The sequence below is a fragment of the Arachis ipaensis genome, chromosome B10 (genome assembly GCF_000816755.2).
Source record: "Arachis ipaensis cultivar K30076 chromosome B10, Araip1.1, whole genome shotgun sequence".
Lineage (NCBI taxonomy): Eukaryota > Viridiplantae > Streptophyta > Magnoliopsida > Fabales > Fabaceae > Arachis > Arachis ipaensis.
This window is the reverse complement of record NC_029794.2, coordinates 5,414,722-5,428,034: the sequence shown is the minus strand read 5'-3', so window position 1 is coordinate 5,428,034 and position 13,313 is coordinate 5,414,722.

Below are 13,313 nucleotides of genomic sequence, written 5' to 3'. Positions count from 1 at the left end.
GCTCCGTGGGATCGACCCTTACTCACGTAAGGTATTACTTGGACGACCCAGTGCACTTGCTGGTTAGTTGTGCGAATTTGTGAAGAATTGTGACTTCCAATTTCGTGCACCACCCACCCTGCCAGAAGCTCGCCCTTTGGCGGGCTGGCCCGCCCTGCCCCGCCTAGTGAGGCGGTTCCAGAATCTCAACCCGCCCCGCCTAACGGCGGGCTGGCGGGCTAAACCCGCCAAATATCCTCTTTTTTTTTTTACTTTTAACTATTAAATAATATATATAAAGATATAAAAAAAATCTCTTTTGTTTTTTACTTTTAACTATTATAATTTCTAAAAGTATAAACAAATTATAATTTTTGTATTCACAAACATTAAAGTCTTTGTAATTATAAATATCTAATAAACATAATTATAAATCAAGTTTTCATTCAAAACATAATTATAAATATTGTTTCCAAAGCAAAATAAACATAATCCAAAACATAATTAACAATATTGTCTCTAAAACAAAACAAACACAATCTAAAACACTCAATTTTCATCTTCATTCTCTTGAAAGTTGGGTTGCGGGAAGTTGAGTTTTGGTAAAAAAAATTGTAAAAATATCCCTTGCTAAAAAAATACTAAGCCCGGCGGGAAAGTCTGCCCCGCCCCACCAAAGTCCGCCAAAACCCTCGGTTTAAGCGGTGCGGGTTAAGCGGGATTTTGCTATTTAGTGGTCTCAATTTTTCAGCCTGACCCGCCTTTTTTTGGCGGGTTACGCGGGCCGGCCCGGCAGGTTTAGGCCTGTTTGCCACCCCTATCCGTCACCCATAAATCATGCAGAGACAAGCATCCAAACAAGTTCACACACAAGTAAGAAGCAGATAGTGCAAATAGCAAGTATAGCAAGTAGCAGAATATATATATTTTCAATTAGACAATCTCAGATAATGCATAGCAATCAAAACAAACAAATGCACATGATGCATGCCTGTCCTATGGCTGATGATATCATCTGTCGGTTATATAGCCAACCCGACATGTCCTAGTAGCTAACCATGGACTGAAATACCCATGCAGAGCAAGTGGGTTTGAGCTACAACCCCCTTGCTACTACCCGCTTAACCCAGAGCTAGTGGAATAACCACTACTGCAGCTACTACCCAGGTAGGTGTTTAAAAGCTCAACCTGGAGCAAGTGGGAGGTCCACTACTGCTACTACTATCCAGGCATTACAAACATACATTTATTCGATTTAAATCAAGCATTATCATTATCAATTCTCAAACATTAATCTAGAGCAAGCGGGACGAACCACCATCCTTGCTACTACCCAGGTATCTCAAGCATATATTCGTTTATTCCAAATGAGTTCAATCATCCATCAACATATCACTATCACAAATGTTCATCATTTTTCATAACATTTTCACCCTTCTTATTCATAATCCATCATTTTAACCTTTACTTCACCCTCAAGTTGCCTTAATATCCTAACTTCAACTAGCTACTGTACTTAGTACTATACCTTATGTTTAAAAGGATGAAAATGGAGGTTTAGAAGTGAAAATTTGGTTTAAAACACCCAAAATCCAGTTTTACAGCAAGCAGTGGTCACGCGTGAGTCATGTGTACGCGTGATCATGCGCATTGGCTTCTCACGCGCACGCATGGATTCTCGCGCATGCGTTGTTAAAATGCCATGCCACGTGTACGCGTGGATTGACGTTTTCCAAAAATTGGCAAAATGCCCAGAAAGTTGCTACAACCAGTTTTTAGCACATGTATAACACAGTTTTATACACCAAACTTCCGTCGTCCATAACTTTTTCTACAAAATTCTGTTTTTCACAAAATTGATATCATTCAAAAGCTTATAAAATCATCTTTCATTTGAAATAAACCACAATTCCATCCAAAATTTGAGGAGCAAGTTATGGACTTCCAAAGTATACCAAAATTCACTTTGATGAGTTTGGAAAACTCTAAATTAAATTGATGATGATCAAATATTATTAATAGCAAAATTATTAATCTAATCTATATATGTTAATTAAATTAATTTTTCTGTGCAGGGTTTACTTGGGCCGAAAAATAATTCTGGTGCAAGCCCAATCACATTCAGCCTTTAGTTTTGATGATATATGATGAATATGGCTGAATTGATTTTGTTATGCTACTTGGGCCAACTTAATCAAACTGAAAATGCTTTCCTATGTGTTTTATGCATGATCCAAAAATTCATCAGGAAAGCAAATGTTACCAATTGAGCCAGAATGATTTTGGTTGCTCCAAGCCTAATTGTGTTATATGCTTAAGATCTAATGCTTGATTTCAAATCCATCAGGAAAGCAAATGTTAACATTTGCCTCATGCTTTCCAACGGATCCCATTTCTCTTCTTTGAATGGATTCTAAATTTAATTTGCTAGCGTTGGAAATATAAGTGAGAGAGAAAGTGTCATTGATTTGACTACAAGCACTAAAGCTACACGCTTGTCAGCAAAGAGAAAGGGAAATTGATTTACTTTATTCTCTATCTTTGTTTCATTAATTATTGTTCACAATTTCTCTTTCCTCTCTCTCATCTCTTTCTTTTCTTCGGTCATTGTCCAGGAAATAATGGAAGCTATGTTCAGCTACCAAAAGAAAGAAGGAGCTGCATGCAACAAGACCATCAAGCTAATGATGGCAAGAAAACATACTAAAATAAAAATGAGCTATGGCTGAGATTGTCACCAAATATGGATAGATTTGGTGAAGTAATCTTGGGCTCTTCATGCTCAAAAAGGAAGAAGAAGATTCGGCCAGCAAGGTGAGATTCTTGGAGGCATGGCTTGTCTTTGATTCTGCTCAACCACCACAGGAAGTAGCTAGAGTGGCGAAGTGATGGTAGAGGCAGAGATTGAAGCAGATGAAGTCATCATCATCATGAAGCATCAAGGGCCATAAATCCATCTTGGAGAGCAAGCCAAGGATGGAGAGCTCGGATTGATGAAGGGTGATGATCAAGAAAGGACTAGAGGTAATTGCATGTTGGGTTTTGCATGGTTATCTCTTCTCTCTCTGTGTGGCCGAACCGGTTTCTTGAAGGAAGAAGAAGTTGGCTTGGGTTTTTGGCTTCAAGTGTGAAGATTTATCTCTTCTATAAAAAGAGAGAACAGCCACTGTTTGGAGCAAGGAGTTAGAAGTAAGCAGTGAGAGTGCAAGGCACAGGATTCTCAGAGCTACCTAAGCTTACAGATTTTCTTCTCCTTCAATGTATTCTGTTTAGTATTTTTCTGTTTAATTTTGTCATGTCTTGAGTCTCATGGAAAAAAGGCAAACAGTGAGGTTTGTATGAAAAAGCCATAGAGCGGAAAAAGGCAGAGAGTGCAAAATTAAAAGAAAAAGCCATAGATGTCTTAGAGTTCCTTTGTTCATCTATGTTGTGTTTCATAATTCTGTGAGAATCTCCTTGTAAGTTGGGTTAGCACTTTACAGTTTGTAATCAGATTGATTATAGTAAAATTCCATCATTGTTGTGATGGAGACTGGATGTAGGCTGCAATGCACTTAGCAGCTGAACCAGGATATATCTGGGTGTAATCTTCCTTCTCTCCTACTCCATTTATGTTTTCTACTGCACAGGAGCAAAAACAAAAAATGTCTCGTGCCAAGTGACGAGACAAAATGAAAAAGTCTCGTGGCTAGGGACGAGATAAAAACAAAAAAGTCTCCTCTAAGTCCAGCAAGTGTTAGCAAGCAAAAAGGGGGCTAAGATTCAACCCCCCTTCTCTTAGCCACTGAAACCATCAATTGGTATCAGAGCTTGGTCTCAAAGAGATCAAGCTTTGCGGCTTGGAGAAAAGATCCAGATGGCAGAAAGCAGTTACTCTAATCTGGTATCCTACAACCTTACTGAAGGACAGTCAAGCGACAGACCGCCTCTTTTCAATGGGAAAAACTATACCTATTGGAAAGAGAGAATGAAGATCTTTGTGCAAGCAGTAGACTACAGACTCTGGAAGATCATTCTGGATGGTCCTCAATTTCCAACTATCACCAGTGCCGAAGGAATAGTCTCTCTTAAACCAGAAGCAAGGTGGACCGAGGAAGATAGGAAGAAGGTGGAGCTAAATGCCAAGGCTGTTAACTTGCTCAACTGTGCTATCAGTTTCGAGGAATACTGGCGGGTATCACGATGCACAACGGCAAAGAAAATCTGGGACAAATTGCAAATCACTCATGAAGGAACCACCATTGTAAAGAAGACTCGGACAGATATGTTGAACAGAGAATATGAAATGTTTGCAATGAAGGAAGGAGAGTCCATTGATGAATTGTTTGAACGATTCAACATCATTGTTGTTGGCTTAGATGCTCTGGAAATTACATATCCTGATTCTGTGCTTGTGAGAAGAGTGCTGAGATGTCTCACAAAAGAGTGGGAAACAAAAGCTTTAATTATTTCTGAGAGCAGTAGTTTAGATTCCATGACATGTGATGATTTGAGAGGAAACCTTCTTGCTTTTGAAAACACCTATTTGAAAAAAGATTCAAAAAAGAAAGGAATTGCTTTTTCTTCTGTGACTAACCCTCTGGATGATGAATCCAGTGATAACTCTTCTGAAAATGAGTTTGTGTTGTTTGCAAAAAAATTCAGGAAAATGGTGAAGCTCAAAGGCAAAGGCAGCAGCTCAAGGAAGATGAAGAAAGACCTTAGCAAAGTAACCTGTTACAATTGCAAGGAAATGGGACATTTCAGATCTGATTGTCCCAAGTTAAAGAAGGAAGAGAAGCCGAAAAGAGTAAAGAAGAAGGGACTGATGGCCTCATAGGAAGACTTGGAGAATGACTCAGATGATGATGATGAAGAAATCGAGACCAAGTCACAACCATGTCTCATGGCAGATCACATAGATCAGGTGTGCCTAGCATCCAAACGGAAAGAAAATATGTGGTATATGGACAGCGGATGCTCTAGGCATATGACCGGAAAGACAACCTTCTTCATAAAGCTTGATGAATATGATGGAGGACTTGTCACTTTTGGTGATGATGCAAAAGGAAAAATAGTGGCTGTTGGAAAAGTTGGTTAGGACGAGATAAAAATGCAGGCTTGATGGAGGAGTTATGATCAAGGGGGAGGCAACGCAGATTTAAATTTTCATGGGCCCCACCTAATAATTCCTGATTCCACCATGTCAGTTTAGTTAGTTATTCTTTCTTTGAAAAATAAAATCACAAAATCCCTTGGATTGTCTTTTCATATCTTGTTGGAAGAAGCATGTTGTCAAATCATATCGTTTCCTTCCAACTAATCCCTTGATTCAAGGAAACTCCCTTTTTATCATTTTTTGAAACTCTCATTTGGTTAATAACCGCGCCATTATGGTCATTAACTTCCCCATCATCTCTCTCCAATCCACATTTATTGCACCACTAACCTCCTTCCACCCTCACTCTCTTTCGGCATTCACCCTTTCATATTCAACTCCTCCATTCATCCTATCATGAAAAAGAAAACTGCACTTAGGAGAATTAGCCGAACCCCCATTCCAAAAAACCCACCTTTTTCATCACCTCCAACCCATACGCATATCCATCTCCATTCTACCTCCTCTTCTACTCATTCCCCTCCTTCCAAAAAGACCGAAACCATGCGCCGTAAGGTAGTTGCTCAGAAAACTTTAGGGAGAGGCAAAACTGGAAAGACCAAGGAACCTAGTGTTGAAGAGGATGAAGACGAGTCACATACTTCGCCCCCTCAATCACCACCGAAAAGATCCACCCCACATGCAAGAAGCTCTCAAAAGAAGCAAAAAAGCTTTGTGTTACATGATACTAAGGAACCTGCGAATTTGGAGTCACTTGAATTCAAGAACAAGCATCACAAAAATCACTCACATTTTGATCCTTCTCGGTTCTACTCATGTGCTTTCTATGAGTTTCACAAAGATGTTTTGATGAAACGTCATCTCTGTCCCTCTTACTTGGTGAACCTTGAAAATCTGGCCAACAAATGAATCAACTTTTCTTCTCTGTTTGATGCTCTGAAATGGACCCCCTTGGTTCAGATTCAGAAACTTGTTTACCCGGGGCTGGTCCGGGAGTTCTATGCAAGCATGCGTTTGATTGATGGCTCGATCCATTCTTACGTCAAGCGTGTTTATATGACCCTCACCCCTCAAACCATAGGTGCTGCTCTTGGGTATGAAGATGATGGACCAAAAGTTTACATGATTGATAAGTGGGATGATCAAGTTGGCGTTTCACAGCAAACAGTCTTGCAACACATCTGTGCAAATCTTTCAGGTTTAGATGGACTAATCCCAACTCATCGAGCACTCGGCCCTGAAAACTCTCTATTGCACCGTATCGTCACTCACATCCTCACTCCACAAAGTGGCTCTCATCATAGAGTAACAGTTTCTGATTCTATCATTCTCTTTACCCTCAAATGTCACTGCATCAATCCGGGAGGTGCTCAGTGAGTTCCGCAACATGTCCAAGTTGATGTTCAAATCCCACAAGACTGCCCGGAAATTGGAATATGAACAGGAAAGGGCTTGGAAGAAGTGTCACGAAAGGGTTGGCCTCATGATTAAGAGCTTTGATGATGAAATGGGGACAGGAGATTACGAAGATAATTTCGGTTCAGAGTTCAATCTTTCTGATGATTAATGACTGTTTCTTTATTTTTATTTGATATTGGCTCCATTAGGCTCAATCTGTTTTTTGTAGGAGCATGACTTGATACTCACTGCTCTATGATACTTTGATACACTCTTGTTACTTTATTATGGATATTTTGTTGTGTTGTTCATATTTTGTGCAGGTGCCCCTTGATGACAAAAGGAGGAGGAAATTGAAACTAATGAAACAGGGGAGGATTTGCTGAAACAGGGGATGAAATTTTCAATTGAAAATTCATGATCACCCTTGTTCAAAGAATGCATGTTGTTATTGCATTTGTTTCACTATGGTTACTGCTGTTGGAAATGCATTTGGCATTTGGTTGTTGATCATATGAATGTCTAGTTGTTGATTTATCTTGATGAACATGCTTGTATTGAAATAGGAATATTCTTATTCATCTTGGTAAACATGTTGGTTTGAAAATTTATTTTTAACAGTTCCTTTAAACTGTGATATCTAACAGCTGCAATGTTTTTGATGTGATCATGAGTGATTCAAAAATATTTTCTTGAATAATATTGCTCTGATATCTTGACTGAAAATATTTGAAAATTTTTTTTGAACTACATTGTTTTGGAATTAGTTGATGTGTGTAAAGTTTGAGCAGTAAATCAGTTTATGATATCAAATGAGTTTTGATTATCAATTTAAAACTGCTCATAAATCAAGCATTTAGCATCATATAATATGCTAAATAACATTGTTCTTGAAGCTTGATTAAAATGTTACAGGTTAGTGCTTCCCTTGGTAAAATAAGCATACATCAAGGGGGAGCCATGTGACATTTAGAAAGGGGGAGAAATTCAACCTTCAAAGGGAGTACTCATGCTCAATTCTTTTAAAAAATTTCTTTCCATTTCAATTTTAATAATGTTTGTCATCAAGGGAGAGATTGATGAGTTTGGAAAACTCTAAATTAAATTGATGATGATCAAACATTATTAACAGCAAAATTATTAATCTAATCTATATATGTTAATTAAATTAATTTTGCTGTGCAGGATTTACTTGGGCCAAAAAATAATTCTAGTGCAAGCCCAATCACATTCAGCCTTTAGTTTTGATGATATATGATGAATATGGCTGAATTGATTTTGTTATGTTACTTGGGCCAACTTAATCAAACTGAAAATGCTTTCCTATGTGTTTTATGCATGATCCAAAAATTCATCAGGAAAGCAAATGTTACCAATTGGGCCAGAATGATTTTGGTTGCTCCAAGCCTAATTGTGTTATATGCTTAAGATCCAATGCTTGATTTCAAATCCATCAGGAAAGCAAATGTTAACATTTGCCTCATGCTTTCCAACGGATCCCATTTCTCTTATTTGAATGGATTCCAAATTTAATTTGCTAGCGTTGGAAATATAAGTGAGAGAGAAAGTGTCATTGATTTGACTACAAGCACTAAAGCTACACGCTTGTCAGCAAAGAGAAAGGGAAATTGATTTACTTTATTCTCTATCTTTGTTTCATTAATTATTGTTCACAATTTCTCTTTCCTCTCTATCATCTCTTTCTTTTCTTCGGTCATTGTCCAGGAAATAATGGAAGCTATGTTTAGCTACCAAAAGAAAGAAGGAGCTGCATGCAACAAGACCATCAAGCTAATGATGGCAAGAAAACATACTAAAATAAAAATGAGCTGTGGCTGAGATTGTCACCAAATATGGATAGATTTGGTGAAGTAATCTTGGGCTCTTCATGCTCAAAAAGGAAGAAGAAGATTCGGCCAGCAAGGTGAGATTCTTGGAGGCATGGCTTGTCTTTGATTCTGCTCAACCACCACAGGAAGTAGCTAGAGTGGCGAAGTGATGGTAGAGGCAGAGATTGAAGCAGATGAAGTCATCATCATCATGAAGCATCAAGGGCCAGAAATCCATCTTGGAGAGCAAGCCAAGGATGGAGAGCTCGGATTGATGAAGAGTGATGACCAAGGAAAGACTAGAGGTAATTGCATGTTGGTTATTGCATGGTTATCTCTTCTCTCTCTGTGTGGCCGAACCGGTTTCTTGAAGGAAGAAGAAGTTGGCTTGGGTTTTTGGCTTCAAGTGTGAAGATTTATCTCTTCTATAAAAAGAGAGAACAGCCACTGTTTGGAGCAAGGAGTTAGAAGTAAGCAGTGAGAGTGCAAGGCACAGGATTCTCAGAGATACCTAAGCTTACATATTTTCTTCTCCTTCAATGTATTCTGTTTAGTATTTTTCTGTTTAATTTTGTCATGTCTTGAGTCTCATGGAAAAAAGGCAAACAGTGAGGTTTGTATGAAAAAGCCATAGAGCGGAAAAAGGCAGAGAGTGCAAAATTAAAAGAAAAAGCTATAGATGTCTTAGAGTTCCTTTGTTCATCTATGTTGTGTTTCATGATTCTGTGGGAATCCCCTTGTAAGTTGGGTTAGCACTTTACAGTTTGTAATCAGGTTGATTATAGTGAAATTCCATCATTGTTGTGATGGAGACTGGATGTAGGCTGCAATGCACTTAGCAGCTGAACCAGGATATATCTGGGTGTAATCTTCCTTCTCTCCTACTCCATTTATGTTTTCTACTGCACAGGAGCAAAAACAAAAAAATGTCTCGTGCCAAGTGACGAGACAAAATGAAAAAGTCTTGTGGCTAGGGACGAGCTAAAAACAAAAAAGTCTCCTCTAAGTCCAGCAAGTGTTAGCAAGCAAAAAGGGGGCTAAGATTCAACCCCCATTTCTCTTAGCCACTGAAACCATCACACTTTTTACCAAATAATGCCTAAACCTCATTTTCACCAAATTCATATTCTTTACCCATAAACCTGCATATTCATAACATCTCAAGCCTCATTTCATTAATACTAACCACTAAATACATTAATACTCACACCATTACATCAAGCACATACATTAATCATAAGTCCACCCTTTCCAATCATAAGCTTCTATTTTAGAATTCATCAACCCATTACCTTCATCCATTAATAACAAATCATAATTCACTTTCAACTAATTAAACAAGCCATAACCATCAAATTCCATCAACTTATATCAACATCATCATCAACCCATCATTAATGATTACAAGTACACATATTCAACAACACCAACAACTCATACTCATGACTTCGAATACAAGTTCAATCATAAATTTATCCAACATCATCACACAACTAATCATTTCATACATTCAATCATTTCAACTTAACCTATAGTTCCCTAGTTTAAGTTTTCACAAAACCTTATATGTTAAACGCGCGAAACCTAAGCCATACCTTGACCGATTTTCACGTATTTTTCGAAATAACCCACTTAGGCAAAGGCAAACCTTCAACACCAAAAATCAGCTCTATCACCAACCGAGAACTCAATCAAGCTTCCAATGGCTCCAAGGACCTCATATCATACACACACACACACATATATATAATACATATATACCTAAAATTCAATACCCAAAAATACTTAATCAATGAATTAGTTAGATTTTTAGGATTCTCACCTTACCAATGAAAAATTAGGACAAGACTCGGCAAGTCCACCAAGTTAATTCGATCCTAAACACCGAAATTATACAAAATTTTAACACCAAAGCCCAATAAATTCAGAACTGGAAATGAAGAAATTGAGAAAAAAAATGTGGCTTCCTTACCTTACAATGTTATGGGCTTTGTAGAGTTCGACGCCGCGGTCGCGTAGCCACAAACGGATCGTCAATCGGAACTCCGAATCAAAAGTTACGCGGATTTGAAGTTGAAGTGAGGGTTAGGTTTTTATTTTTATTCTTCTCCTTCCATGAAAGTTTCCCAGCGTAAATGATGAAGAAGGGAATAAGAGGCTGTGTCTCTTTAATGGGTTGGGTTCAGTTGGGCCTTGGACCTATTTTGGGTCTGGTTCAACCGGCTCGGTCCGTTCGACCCAATCTTGAGCCAAATTCTTTGAAATTAGTGTCGAAATTCTCGTTTTAACGAGCTCTATCTTATTTTAATATTAGATTTACATTTTTAACTTTTCATATTAAAATTTAATTTATTGACTAATTATTCGTTAATTTCACAGAATTTACAGCAACTTTATTAAATTCTGACCAGCATGTAACCAGCAAAGAAAAGTGAGCCATTGGATGAAATCTCACACCATTAAAATCATCATTAATGACTATTTAATGGTTACAAATCACAAAAGTTGCTGACCCTCTAATACTCCTCTTAATTTAAATAACAAAATAATAAACATAAATCTAAACATAATTCTAAAGCTAAATAAATCAACTAAAAGTCTAAAAGGCTATAAAACCTTAAACTTAATCTAAATGGTAACAATTTATGTATTTCTAACATGTAGAACCTAAGTGGGCCGGGGCTTTTGGTCCAAGCACTTAAGTTGCTTACTACATCATGCTAAAAGAATCTATGTACCTTACAAGTTATAATTCAGCTTCAAAAAAATATTTTTTGAACATTTAATTCACTGTATTTTAAATCCATATCTCTATTTTATTTTCTCTTAAATATTGTTGATGTTGAAATCTGGATCTACTACGACATGATGTTCAAATAATTAAAACCACTCCTCATAAAGTTTTAGAGATGCTTATTATGGCTTTTTCCACTTGTGAGTGGACTTTGTTTAGTAGAGGATTTTAGTAATCATGACAATTAATCATAAGTAGATTTTAAATTAAATTAAAATAATATACCAAAAAAGAATTACAATATAAATCTAATCTTTCCCAATTTTAGTAGAAAAGAAGTGTGTTAAATATAATTATGACTGTCTATGTTATTTAAATTATTTTTTTATTATTAATAGATGTAGATTTATTTATTATAATTTTTTTTGTGAGTACATAAAGAGTACATCATATATAAAGTGTAATAACTCAAATATTTTTAAAGAAATTTTTCGTTCTCTTCAACAATGAGAATAACTTATTTTTCTCCTTCTCTTAATCTTTTTTGATTCATCAAACTATCAACATCACAACTTAAACAGTTTAAGACATGAGATTTTTTTTAAAAATTGTCAATATTAAATTGAAAGGATACCAACAGAATTAAACTGAAAGGGGAAGATACCGCCATCACTGATCAGGTGGGGTGGGAGTTAAGATGTTAGAAATGTAGTTAATGCTTGAATACAGCATCAACCCCACAACGCATAATACATTAGGAGAAGATTACCTGCTACATTCCGCACCCGAGCCACCATTGCTTCTTATATGATGAATCTCACATGCGACAGAACAATATTGGAAAATACCACATAGAAAGCTTCATTTAGGTCAACTCTTTAAGTATACATTTTTCGGCCATTTGTGGTTTTGAATTCAATGGAGAAGATTCTAGAGGTGAATAAAGTAAACTAAAACCAAGAAATTAAAATAAAGAATCTAACTATCATTGTTATTTAGATTATTTTTTTATTAATAGTAGAGGTAAGTTTATTTGTTATAATTTTTTTAGTGGGAGTACATAAGGAGTACATATTATATAAGGGAGACACTCTGATAAAAATGTTTAAAAAAATAAACTAGTTTAATCAATTATATGTATTGAATTTTAATTACTTAAAAATATTTTAAAAAAACGTTTTAAGCGGCTTTATCTAAGTGACTCCCATTATATAAAGGGTAATAACTCAATAGAGGAAATTTTTTATTCTCTTCAACAATGAGAATAACTTATTTTTCTTCCTCTCTTAATCTCTTCTGGTTCATCAAACCATTAACATCACAGTTTGAACAGTTTAAGGCATGAGATTTTTGTAGTAAAATACATTTTTTTAGTAAAATTCGTTTTCTTTATTATAAAAAAAATCTAGGTAATAGTCACTAACCTTTGGCGAGCGGAACGACGACGCCGAGGGAAGCCGAGGAGGTGCCAACGATGGTCGCCGCGAGCAACTCGAACTTGGCAAAGAGGAAAATTTTAAAATAATTGGGAAAACGCTAACAATTTTAAAATAAATGGAAAAAATATGATGGTTCAAGTAAGAAGGCTCACCGTTAGGAGTAGGAGGTCAAACCCAACCCAATTAACCGTAGGACTGGTTCCATCACCTTCATGCCCCCACTTAGGTCACAAGTCAGCACTACCCAATTCGGCAAGCAACATGCCAACATATCTTATAGAAGTTAAGGAAGCAAAATTAATTGAATTAAAGTGAACAGAAATACTTAAATAGTATATCATCTTAGGCATGATCAAAAGTCAAACCAATTTTTACAAAATGGCAAAACTGGTTAAAGTAGATCAAATAAATGCTGCAACCATTTGTGTTAGAAAGAAAGAAAAGAAAGTGAATCCTAACTCAGAAAATGAAATTACAAAGTTCGAACAAAATGTATTTACATCTAGCATAAAACTAGGGGATCCTCCTCCATTAATCTCTTAATCTTCTACTGTTTGGATCTCACCCATCATAGTCCTATTACTTACAACATTAAATCCCAAAAAACTGCAGGGCTAACCTTTTTTTCTTTCTTTACCTTCTTTCCACTTCCTATCCCAGATGCTTCTGTGTTGTTCATATCCTACATATTTGCATTAGCAGATAGCACACCGTTAGCAGTAGCCTTCTTATTGGTTTTGCTCTAGAAGGCTATTTCTAAACTATCTAATGGTAATATTTTGTTGGTCAAAAATAATTTATTTCGAGAAAAAGATGTATCCGAGGGTTAGGAAGCA